Source organism: Protopterus annectens, chromosome 7.part0 (genome assembly GCF_019279795.1).
Source record: "Protopterus annectens isolate FY-2018-M chromosome 7.part0, PAN1.0, whole genome shotgun sequence".
Classification (NCBI taxonomy): domain Eukaryota; kingdom Metazoa; phylum Chordata; order Ceratodontiformes; family Protopteridae; genus Protopterus; species Protopterus annectens.
Window position 1 is genome coordinate 1,792,831,161 of NC_056739.1, and position 10,320 is coordinate 1,792,841,480.

Consider the following 10,320-nt stretch of genomic DNA (forward strand, 5'->3'; position numbering starts at 1 on the left):
ACAGTCTCAAATATACAGACACAGAGATTTGTGGACTTTGTAAATACAAGCACCCTTTGTTTTCCCCTACACCTTTTTTGAATTATCACTTGTGTCACAGGCAAATTTACATTCAAATAAAAGTAATCAAACTATATTAACATAAACATACTTCACATATATTGCTATATATCATATAACCTAAACAATATTACATAAATTATTCAATTCCTGCTTTTTTTTAAACAAGAAAGATCTTCATTAAATCATCGCTTACAGCAGATTTGGTGTAGTGGCACGTTGCTCTGACTCTAGTACACAGGGTCCTGGGTTCAAGTCTTTGCAGTGATGACATTTTCATAGCATTGGTGGTATAGTGGTGAGCATAGCTGCCTTCCAAGCAGTTGAACTGGGTTCAATTCCCAGCCAATGTAAGAGTTCTGTACATTTAAACATTCATTCATGTTCTGATGCAAAGACACTCAGATTATTTTTTAACTTTGGGGATTGGCTTAATGGTTAAGGTTTTGACCACACAGACACAAGATACAAGTTTGATTCTCACCATGAGAAGAATGGCTAGGCTTAAAAAGGCCCTCTGGGTGTCATTAGCCTAGTAATTACCTATGAACTTACCACATAGGCCATCATACATACACATAAATGAAAACAGCACACCAACACAATCCTAGTTGCAACCATTTTACATCACAAACCATATTGATTCACTCCCTGTTGCAAACATTATACATCACTTATAATCTACCCAATCTTTCTCACTCAAACATACATTACATCGCTTAAGTCCTGCTGCCTTTTATGCCTCATTCCTTCTTGTATGTATTGCTCCCACAATTCCCTTTTTTTCCTATGTAGTTTGCTCCTACCCTTTTCTAAATATCTCAGTTCCAGTTGTTTTATCTATGTTGCTATATTCACTACTTCCAGTATAGTTGGTTTAGATTTTGATTTCCATTTTCTGGTAATTGTTTTTTTGGCAGCCACCATTATTAGACACAGCAAGGCCTTACCATGTCTAGTCAGTTCTGATTGATTCTGTATCATAGCTCAGAAAAATCATCTCTGCTGCAGGGAATCCTTAAAGTCTACCAACTCACTGCACTTAAAGAAAATATGTTCCCAATTACCTATTTCTTCCCCTTCACACCTCCAACATTTACTGTCTACCTGAGGAAAAATTCTCTGGTCTGGAGTCTCATCTTCCCCTGGTAAAATCTGATCATAAAGCTATCTCCTTCAAAATAAAAATCAACTCTGTAATCTCATTAAAACCAGTAAGAGTTAGGAACTATTCCAAGGCATTACCTTTATTAAGTGATAGCTAGTCAAAATTCAGTGCCCCTCCAAAAGTCAAGAATAGACCAGCCTATAATGAATTGCTCTCAGAAACTCTGTACCGGCATGTTAATGGCTGCATAGAGGCCGTTGTACCTACCAGAAGTAAATCCAGGAGTAGCCCCAGAAACAAAATACCCTGGTGGAATTCCAAATTAAACAGGATATACAACAAAATGAAAGGGAGGGTAGTTCCCATAAAGACAAAACTTCTTACATCTAACGTAATAGGCAACTAAGAAGGCTATTTAGGTAAAGCTTCGTTTAATGCAGAACGTCCGCATTACACACAAGAAGCTCTGTGTTTAGAGATTTTTGATTGGCCCGTATGCCGGTATACGGGCCAATCAAAAACAAAACAAAGCAGAGGCTGCCCGGGATTTAAACCGTCAGGGCGGGACTCGGGATCAGGCTGCAGATCTCTGGACAGTCCCGCCCAAATAGGGACGTCTGGCAACCCTGGGTGTGAGTAGGGCTGGATAAAATCAATATAGTAGCTGCAGGCAACGGCCTCACTTACACGGGAATGCTGGTAAGGGAAAAAATGCAACTGAGATACATCACAAGGGGTTAAAACAGTGTGGCGGTGGTGAGTGATGGGCAGACAAGCACAAACCCGTGCAAATGCTAGGTTTAAATACCACAAAAATGAAAGTAAAATAGAAACACCAGATTTTACCAATCAGCCCTTGTCCCTGAGCTCTTAGCTCAACACCCTATGCCAGACTAGTTGCAACCAGTTCACTTAGTCCCACTAAGTGCAGGCAGGCTCTAGCCAACACAAGATGGCGTAGCAGGAAACACAAGAATCAGACAAACAGATCTGGATACAGCTAAACCTGTAACCAGACTATGCTAAAGATATTTAAACTCTGTTTAGGTTGATTTAACACAGGAGAACAGATACACACTTAAATATAACAGTAGCAAACAAGAGCAAACCGATTTAAATAAATTAACCAATTAGCCAATAAAAAAGCTCAAATCTGAGCTCTGTTCCAGCAGTCTTCAGTCAGACAAGTTCTAACTGCACACTTCTGTCACTTGGACACAGGGGAACCCTCTCTAAAAGATGTCCTGGATTAATGCTCAGGTTATACAAACAGAGCTAGATTCAGAACCAGTTTCAGAAAAAACAGTTCAAATAAGCAGGCACAGTAAACCTTCAGCCAGCAATTCCCAGCTCAGAAGGGCAGAATCTGCCCTCTCCTCCAGCAAGAGTGTAGTCCACAAACCTTATTAATATAAAATAACTGGCCTGAAGCCCAAGTGCTTAAACCAGAATTAAGGCACTTTTAGAATAACAGGCACTAAGCCTTCAACCAGGAATTCCCAACTTAGAAGGATGTAAGCTACCTCTCCTATCAAAAGGGTGTAGACCACAAACTTTCTTAATGTAAACCAACTGGCCTGAAGCCCAAGTGCTTAAACCAAAAGGCTTAGAATAACAGGTACAATTTAATCAGGCTATTAACAAGCAGTAATACAGCAAAATAAATGCATTGAGTACTTTTAAGAACAAGCAGCAAAAGCAAATAAAGTAATAAAGTAGGAAGAAATACAAATGCAGTAAAAGCAGATAAATAAAGTGCAATTTTTTTAGGTTAAGTGATAAGGGATGAAACAAGATAATTTAAGGTTGGGAAACTAAGGGGATGGGCCTTGCCAAACAATTTCTCTCTACTCAGTAGAATGAGCTGATGAGATGGGACTTCGAGGAGTGTCCAAAATGAGATTTATTGTAGGGGCGGGCAACTCAAAAGCCGCCAAATTTAAGAACACAACAAGGACTGGTTGGGTGAGAGGGGGAAGAATGCAGTCTGAGATGAGTGATACTCAGAGCAATGCAAACCACATAAACACGTCAGCTAAATAGATTTATAAGTAAAAGCAATGCTGTTTCTCTAATTAACTGATGCTATTCACAGTTTGTAAAGAAATTCTTTGGTTACATTTTTAACTGACTCTAGCCAAGAACTCTTAAACTCCAACAGAACAGAAAACTTAAAACAAAACAAATGTAATACTAGAATAAGATACAAAATAGAAGTGATCTCAGGCTTCATGCCCACTGAGTGGTGCACAGCTACAGTTATCCCACTCCACAAGGGGGGAACCCACCTTGGATCCTGGGAACTACCGTCCCATCAGTCTTACGAGCCTGATCTGCAAGGGCATGGAACGCATTATCATGGAACTTACAAACAAAGACATTGGCAACCTTCAAACACTGGACCCCACCCACTTTGTGTTTGTGAAAGGCCGAGCTTGTCTCCTGAACCTGACTGACTTCTTCGAATCAGTCTCCAGAGCTGTGGACGAGGGTAAGGCGGTCCACACAGCCTATCTGGACCTCGCCAAGGCCTTCAACACCATCCCCCACTCTGGAATCATAGATAAACTTACTAAGCTGGGCATAAATCCCTATGTCACTTGATGGGTTGCCAACTGGTTTACTGACTGAACCCAGACTGTAAAAGTAGCCGACTCCAAATCCAGCTCCAGACAAGTGACAAGTGGAGTACCTCAGGGTTCAGTCCTGGGACCACTCTTGTTTGGCATCTAGTTCTCTGAAGTACAGGCCAACACTAAGGGACTCTGGCTAGCAAAGTTCACAGATTACTGCAAACTGGGAGCCATTACTGAATCCCCAAATGATGTAGATATTCTACAAAAGGGCCTTACAGAAACAGATGCCTGGTGCCAGAGCCATGGACTCAAGCTTAATGCCAAAAATGTATAGTTTTCCCCTTTGGAAAATAACATGTACCCATGAATTACCACATAGGTGGCAGTACACTAAATATCGAAAATATGATGAAAGACTTAGGGACACAGGTGGACAGTGGTCTCACTTTCAATAACCACATCACCACAACAGTCAAGAAATCCTTCTATGTGGCACACCTCATCACTAAGGGCTTTTCATCCAGAAAAAAGGAAGTCATTGTCCCACTGTACTCATCCCTCATTAGACCCCTTATAGAGTATAATGCCCCATTTGGTATGTACCTCACAAGACATCGGCAACAGCTGGAAAGGCCACAGAAATACCTTACGAAAAGAATCACAGGCCTAAAGCAGATGCCATATTTTGATTGTCTAAAAACCTCCGGCTATACTCTGTGGCATATCGTCTACACAGAGGCGATCTCTGCTTAACATACAAGGCCATGTCAAACCCTGAGCTGTTGAACATGCTCCACTTAAAGAAATCCCAATCCCTCAGAGCCACATGCTCCAGGGATCTAAACCTTGTCATCACAATGAACAAAATGTGCTGGAGGGATAGGTTCCTGACCCAGAGACTCCCCATACTCTGGAATAGACTGCCCATACATGTCAAGCAGAGCACCTCCTTGGCCCTCTTCAAAAGAAACATTGATGATTGGATGGGAGATAGCAAATTCACCCCGGGGATCATGTCAGTCGCCCTGCTAGACAAGGGTCCAGAGAAGTAAATATTGTGGTAGTAAATATCCAGGGAATTGTTATGGATAGGCTTGTATAGGCCCTAGGGCTGATAGCCTATTTCCAACCTATGAACCTATGATCAAACCTTTAAATAAAGAGCTTAAAATCAAAATTAAATGCAGTCAGAGATGAGTGATGTTCAGAGCAATGCAGACCACACAAGACATGTTATTGTCTTATTGATAATACTATAGTTGCTAACTAATAACATAGTGTAGTAATTAGTGTTAGATTTTCCTTTTCTGCTTTCCTGCATATTTATGTTTTATTTAATAATATTATAGTTAATAGTACACTGTCTCACAATACTGTGTTTCATATTTTATATATATATATATATATATATATATATATATATATATATATATATATATATATAGAGCAGTGTTATGGATATATATATTAGGTATCCTAAACTAAAATAACTTCTGTAACATTACTTGAATGTGGACTGTACGAATATTTTAAACAGCCATGTTCATTCCTACCTTTCCCTGAAGCTTTTATCTACCTGGGCATCGCTATACCATATCCAAATCTACTTCAGAGGGTTTATAGTGACATTTGGTCTTGCAAAATTCTTTTTTTTAAATTCTGCTCCATATTTGCTACTACATCAATCTCTTACTGTCTGCTTCTCTTGTCCCTCTAGACACAAACTGATAACCCCCTCTAGTCACAAGGCACTCTGCCTATCACTTAATCTGTGCATGTCTGCAACCATAAAGGCACCCAGCAATCCTAACACCTCATTCCAAGGTACACATCCACAGGAAACAGTGAAGATCATAACATACTGGCCACCATGTATGTTCTTATATTTGAGGACTGGACTATATGAAGAGAGACTTGATGGACTTTTCAGATTGTGTGTTTCAGGCTGGTATGAGCCTAGCATTGAGCAGCATACAATGATTGATTTTAACAACTGGCTGTCACTCTAAGGGAATTCAATATTTGTCAGCTTAGGAAGACATGGCTAACATACAAAGTTGGTTTGCAAAGAATGGTCTACACCTTTCCCCTATAAGCTTTCAAATAGTGGCTAAAACGTTATCCACCCACACAGTGCCTTTTTAGGCAATGACAAATTGACAAACCTACTGCAAGTACCATAGCAAAATCAAGTCAACTGAATCTCAAGCTGTTACTGCTCAATGCCAGAAGCCTAAATAAAAAAAAATGTCACTCCCTCCAAGCCCTCCACACTCTCAAGAATATAGACATATGTGCAGTTACCAAAACATGGTTTAAAGCAGCAGAGAGTACCCCAGTGGTGCAAGGTTTAAGTGGCTTCCACACTTTTAGACTAATATCCACACAAACAGGGGCTAAAGAAGGAGGTGTCTCAATATTCATCTATAATAAGCATAGTTGTAAGGTGGTTAAACAGGATAATGTGCTGGTATTCCTCTATGTACAGATGACCATAGACAAAATACCGTACCATATCTTAGCCAGGTGTAGGTCACACTCCATGTCCCAAGAAAGTCACAATACATACTTGGACTTACTGGAGACTCTTACCGTCCAACCTAACACCCTACTCATGGGAGACTTTAGTTACCCCTCCATAGACTGACAATTCTACACAGTCTCAAATATACAGACACAGAGATTTGTAGACTTTGCAAATACAAGCACCCTTTGTTTTCCCCTACACCTTTATTGAATTATCACTTGTGTCACAGGCAAATTTACATTCAAATAAAAGTAATCAAACTATATTAGCATAAACATACTTCACATATATTGCCTTATATCATATAACCTAAACAATATTACATAAATTATTCAATTCCTGCTTTTTTTTTAAACAAGAAAGATCTTCATTAAATCATCACTTACAGCAGATTTGGTGTAGTGGCACGTTGCTCTGACTCTAGTACACAGGGTCCTGGGTTCAAGTCTTTGCAGTGATGACATTTTCATAGCATTGTGGTATAGTGGTGAGCATAGCTGCCTTCCAAGCAGTTGAACTGGGTTCAATTCCCAGCCAATGTAAGAGGTCTGTACATTTAAACATTCATTCATGTTCTGATGCAAAGACACTCAGATTATTTTTTAACTTTGGGGATTGGCTTAATGGTTAAGGTTTTGACCACACAGACACAAGATACAAGTTTGATTCTCACCATGAGAAGAATGGCTAGGCTTAAAAAGGCCCTCTGGGTGTCATTAGCTTAGTAATTACCTATGAACTTACCACATAGGCAATCATACATACATATAAATGAAAACAAAGCACACCAACACAATCCTAGTTACAACCATTTTACATCACAAACCATATTGATACACTCCCTGTTGCAAACATTATACATCACTTATAATCTACCCAATCTTTCTCACTCAAACATACATTACATAGCTTAAGTCCTACTGCCTTTTAGGCCTCATTCCTTCTTGTATGTATTGTTCCCACAATTCCCTTTTTTTCCTATGTAGTTTGCTCCTACCCTTTTCTAAATATCTCAGTTCCAGTTGTTTTATCTATGTTGCTATATTCACTACTTCCAGTATAGTTGGTTTAGATTTTGATTTCCATTTTCTGGTAATTGTTTTTTTGGCAGCCACCATTATTAGACACAGCAAGGCCTTACCATGTCTAGTCAGTTCTGATTGATTCTGTATCATAGCTCAGAAAAATCATCTCCCTCGTCATACAAATCTGCCCACCCAGCATCTCCAACAGTGCATGCTGCAGGGAATCCTTAAAGTCTACCAACTCACTGCACTTAAAGAAAATATGTTCCCAATTACCTATTTCTTCCCCTTCACACCTCCAACATTTACTGTCTACCTGAGGAAAAATTCTCTGGTCTGGAGTCTCATCTTCCCCTGGTAAGATCTGATCATAAAGCTATCTCATTCAAAATAAAAATCAACTCTGTAATCTCATTAAAACCAGTAAGAGTTAGGAACTATTCCAAGGCATTACCTTTATTAAGTGATGGCTAGTCAAAATTCAGTGCCCCTCCAAAAGTCAAGAATAGACCAGCCTATAATGAATTGCTCTCAGAAACTCTGTACCAGCATGTTAATGGCTGCATAGAGGCTGTTGTACCTACCAGAAGTAAATCCAGGACTAGCCCCAGAAACAAAATGCCCTGGTGGAATTCCAAATTAAACAGGATATACAACAAAATGAAAGGGAGGGTAGTTCCCATAAAGACAAAACTCACATCAAACGTAATAGGCAACTAAGAGGGCTATTTAGGTAAAGCAAGTCAATTATGAGGTGAAAGTAGCCTCCTGGGTGATATATAACCATAAGGCCTTCTTCAGCTGTGTCAGAAACATCAAGGGCAACAGACAGCAATGTGCTGAACTGCTGGTTAAAGGAAAACAACAGGATATTAAAGCAGATTCCCCAAACTGCTGACTCTTCCAGTCCCTGTTCTTTGATAAAGCTTAAAAAAAAATCACACAAAATAACCCACTCAACTGTTTTCCCTATTCTGCTTCCTAGCTTTCTATACTGTTTTTGTTTCACTTTGCAAACCAACTTGAAAAACCTGTAGCTGGCTCTGAAATTATGATGTCACATCTGCCATCTGCTCTTGCTCTAGCTATCGGGATGTTTCCTCCCCCCAAAGTGACATAATCCCTGCCTGATTTGCATGCTGTATAGAAGAGCCAGTGTTCCTCCCACATTGTGATGTCAGACCTGCCTTACCCAGCCCACTCAACCTAATAAAATCCATGTGGTGTGTGGAACTCCTTTTCATTGTATGTGTATCCTGTCAACTGCATTTGTTTGAGGGACGACTGAAAAGTTTGGATTGCCTGCATTTTCGTCTGCATTTTTTGCTTCATTGGTAAGATAAGTCTTCCTAGTGAATTCAAAATGTAATTCTACACACAGCCCCTGTTTGAATGCACTTAGGTCCTATTTTGTGCTGCCTGATATAGTTTATGACTTTCTTCTGAACAGGAATACTCTCTTCCTCCCTATGAGGATTCTGCTGCTGAAGAATCTATCCCTTCAGCCTCTCCTCCTGAGGATTATTCTTTTGAAACCCTGTATACCATGAGGGAGCACTTCCACTGGGAGAGCCAAGACTACTCAGAATCTAAGAAAAGGCTCAGAGACTTTCCTTTACTACCTCAGCACAGGCCTCTTGCTATCCCCCCTGTTTTAGACATTGTAGATGATGTATTTTCAGAGTCCGGTCTGTCTCCTGACTCTTTACCCCCTGCACCTGTTAAGCCAGACAGATACTACAGGGTTCCAGATTCACATAAATTTCTTTATAAAAACCCTGCTGCTGACCCAGAAACTATTTCTCAGGGTCCCAAAGGGGTCATGACTTCCACTGCAACAAACCCTATCTCCTCTGATAGGGATTCAAGGGCACTGGACAGATGGGGAAAAAGGTTTACACTTCTGCTACCATGGCTGAGAGGGCTTTAAATTGTCAATATATGCTTAAATATCAGCAATACTTAATGTCACTGCTTAAACAGAAAATATTAACAAATTCTGAATGTACAGAAAACAAGGAAATGCAGGATTTATTGCATGCAACTGAACAAGTGGGAAGGCATACTTTGCAATGTGGTTTTGATTCTCTGGAGGCCTCTTGGGTTCTGTCATTAGGAGGCATGCTTGGTTAAAGGAACAGAATCTGCCTGATCATGTTAAAGCAAAATTATTAGATGCTCCATTACAGCATGATACTTTGGTGTTAAAGCAGAGGAGGTGTTGAAGAAAATGGAGGACAAAGCAAAGTCCATGCAGACAGTTAAGGATTTCTTACAGGTGCAGCCACCCAGATTTAGCAGGAACTGGCCCACAAAGAATTGGTCCTTTCTGGTGTCAGACAGGCCACAAAGAGGCAGATACAGATGCCCCAGAGGCAGATCCCAGCCCCAAGGCTCATACAGATCTAAACAATGGGGTACTTCTACCTCCAAAAGCGGAGAAGACAAATCACAGCTATACAGGAAACAGTCCCAATGACTTTCCTCTGCCAGCACCAAGCACTTATCTTTTGGCAACCCTCTTAGGGGGAAAACTAGCACTTTTTTCACAAAATTGGCACATGATCACCCAGGACAAATGGGTCTTGAATATAGTGTCTTAGGGCTACAGGTTCCACTTTCACAAAGGGTATGCCAGACCTGCCATACAATCAATGGGCAGAAGCACAAAAGCAAGTTTCATCCCTCATGGACATGAGGGCCATTCAGCGAGTACCACAGCAAGAGCAGGGACAAGGATTTTACTCAAGACTTTTCTTGATACCCAGAAAGGACAAAGCCTGGAGACTAATACTGGACCTGTCTATTCTAAACACATTTCTGGACGTTCCAAAATTCAAAATGTTGACTCTGCAGCAGCTTCTGCCCATGCTGGGCAAGAAGGCAACTTTGGACCTAAAGAGGCATACCTGCATGTCCCAATCAGACAATCTTGCAGAAGATACCTAAGATTCATAGCTGGCTCAATGCACTACCAATTCTCTGCATTGCCCTTTGGCTTATCTAGTGCCCAGTGTCTTCACA

The 10,320-nt window shown here is 40.4% G+C and overlaps 1 non-coding gene across 1 annotated transcript; it reads left to right on the forward strand.

The window, feature by feature from the left end:
- The first annotated feature begins 341 nt into the window (after positions 1–341).
- TRNAG-UCC lies at positions 342–413 on the forward strand. Its single transcript has one exon. It is a non-coding gene; the product is annotated as a tRNA-Gly (tRNA).
- Positions 414–10,320: the final 9,907 nt, after the last annotated feature.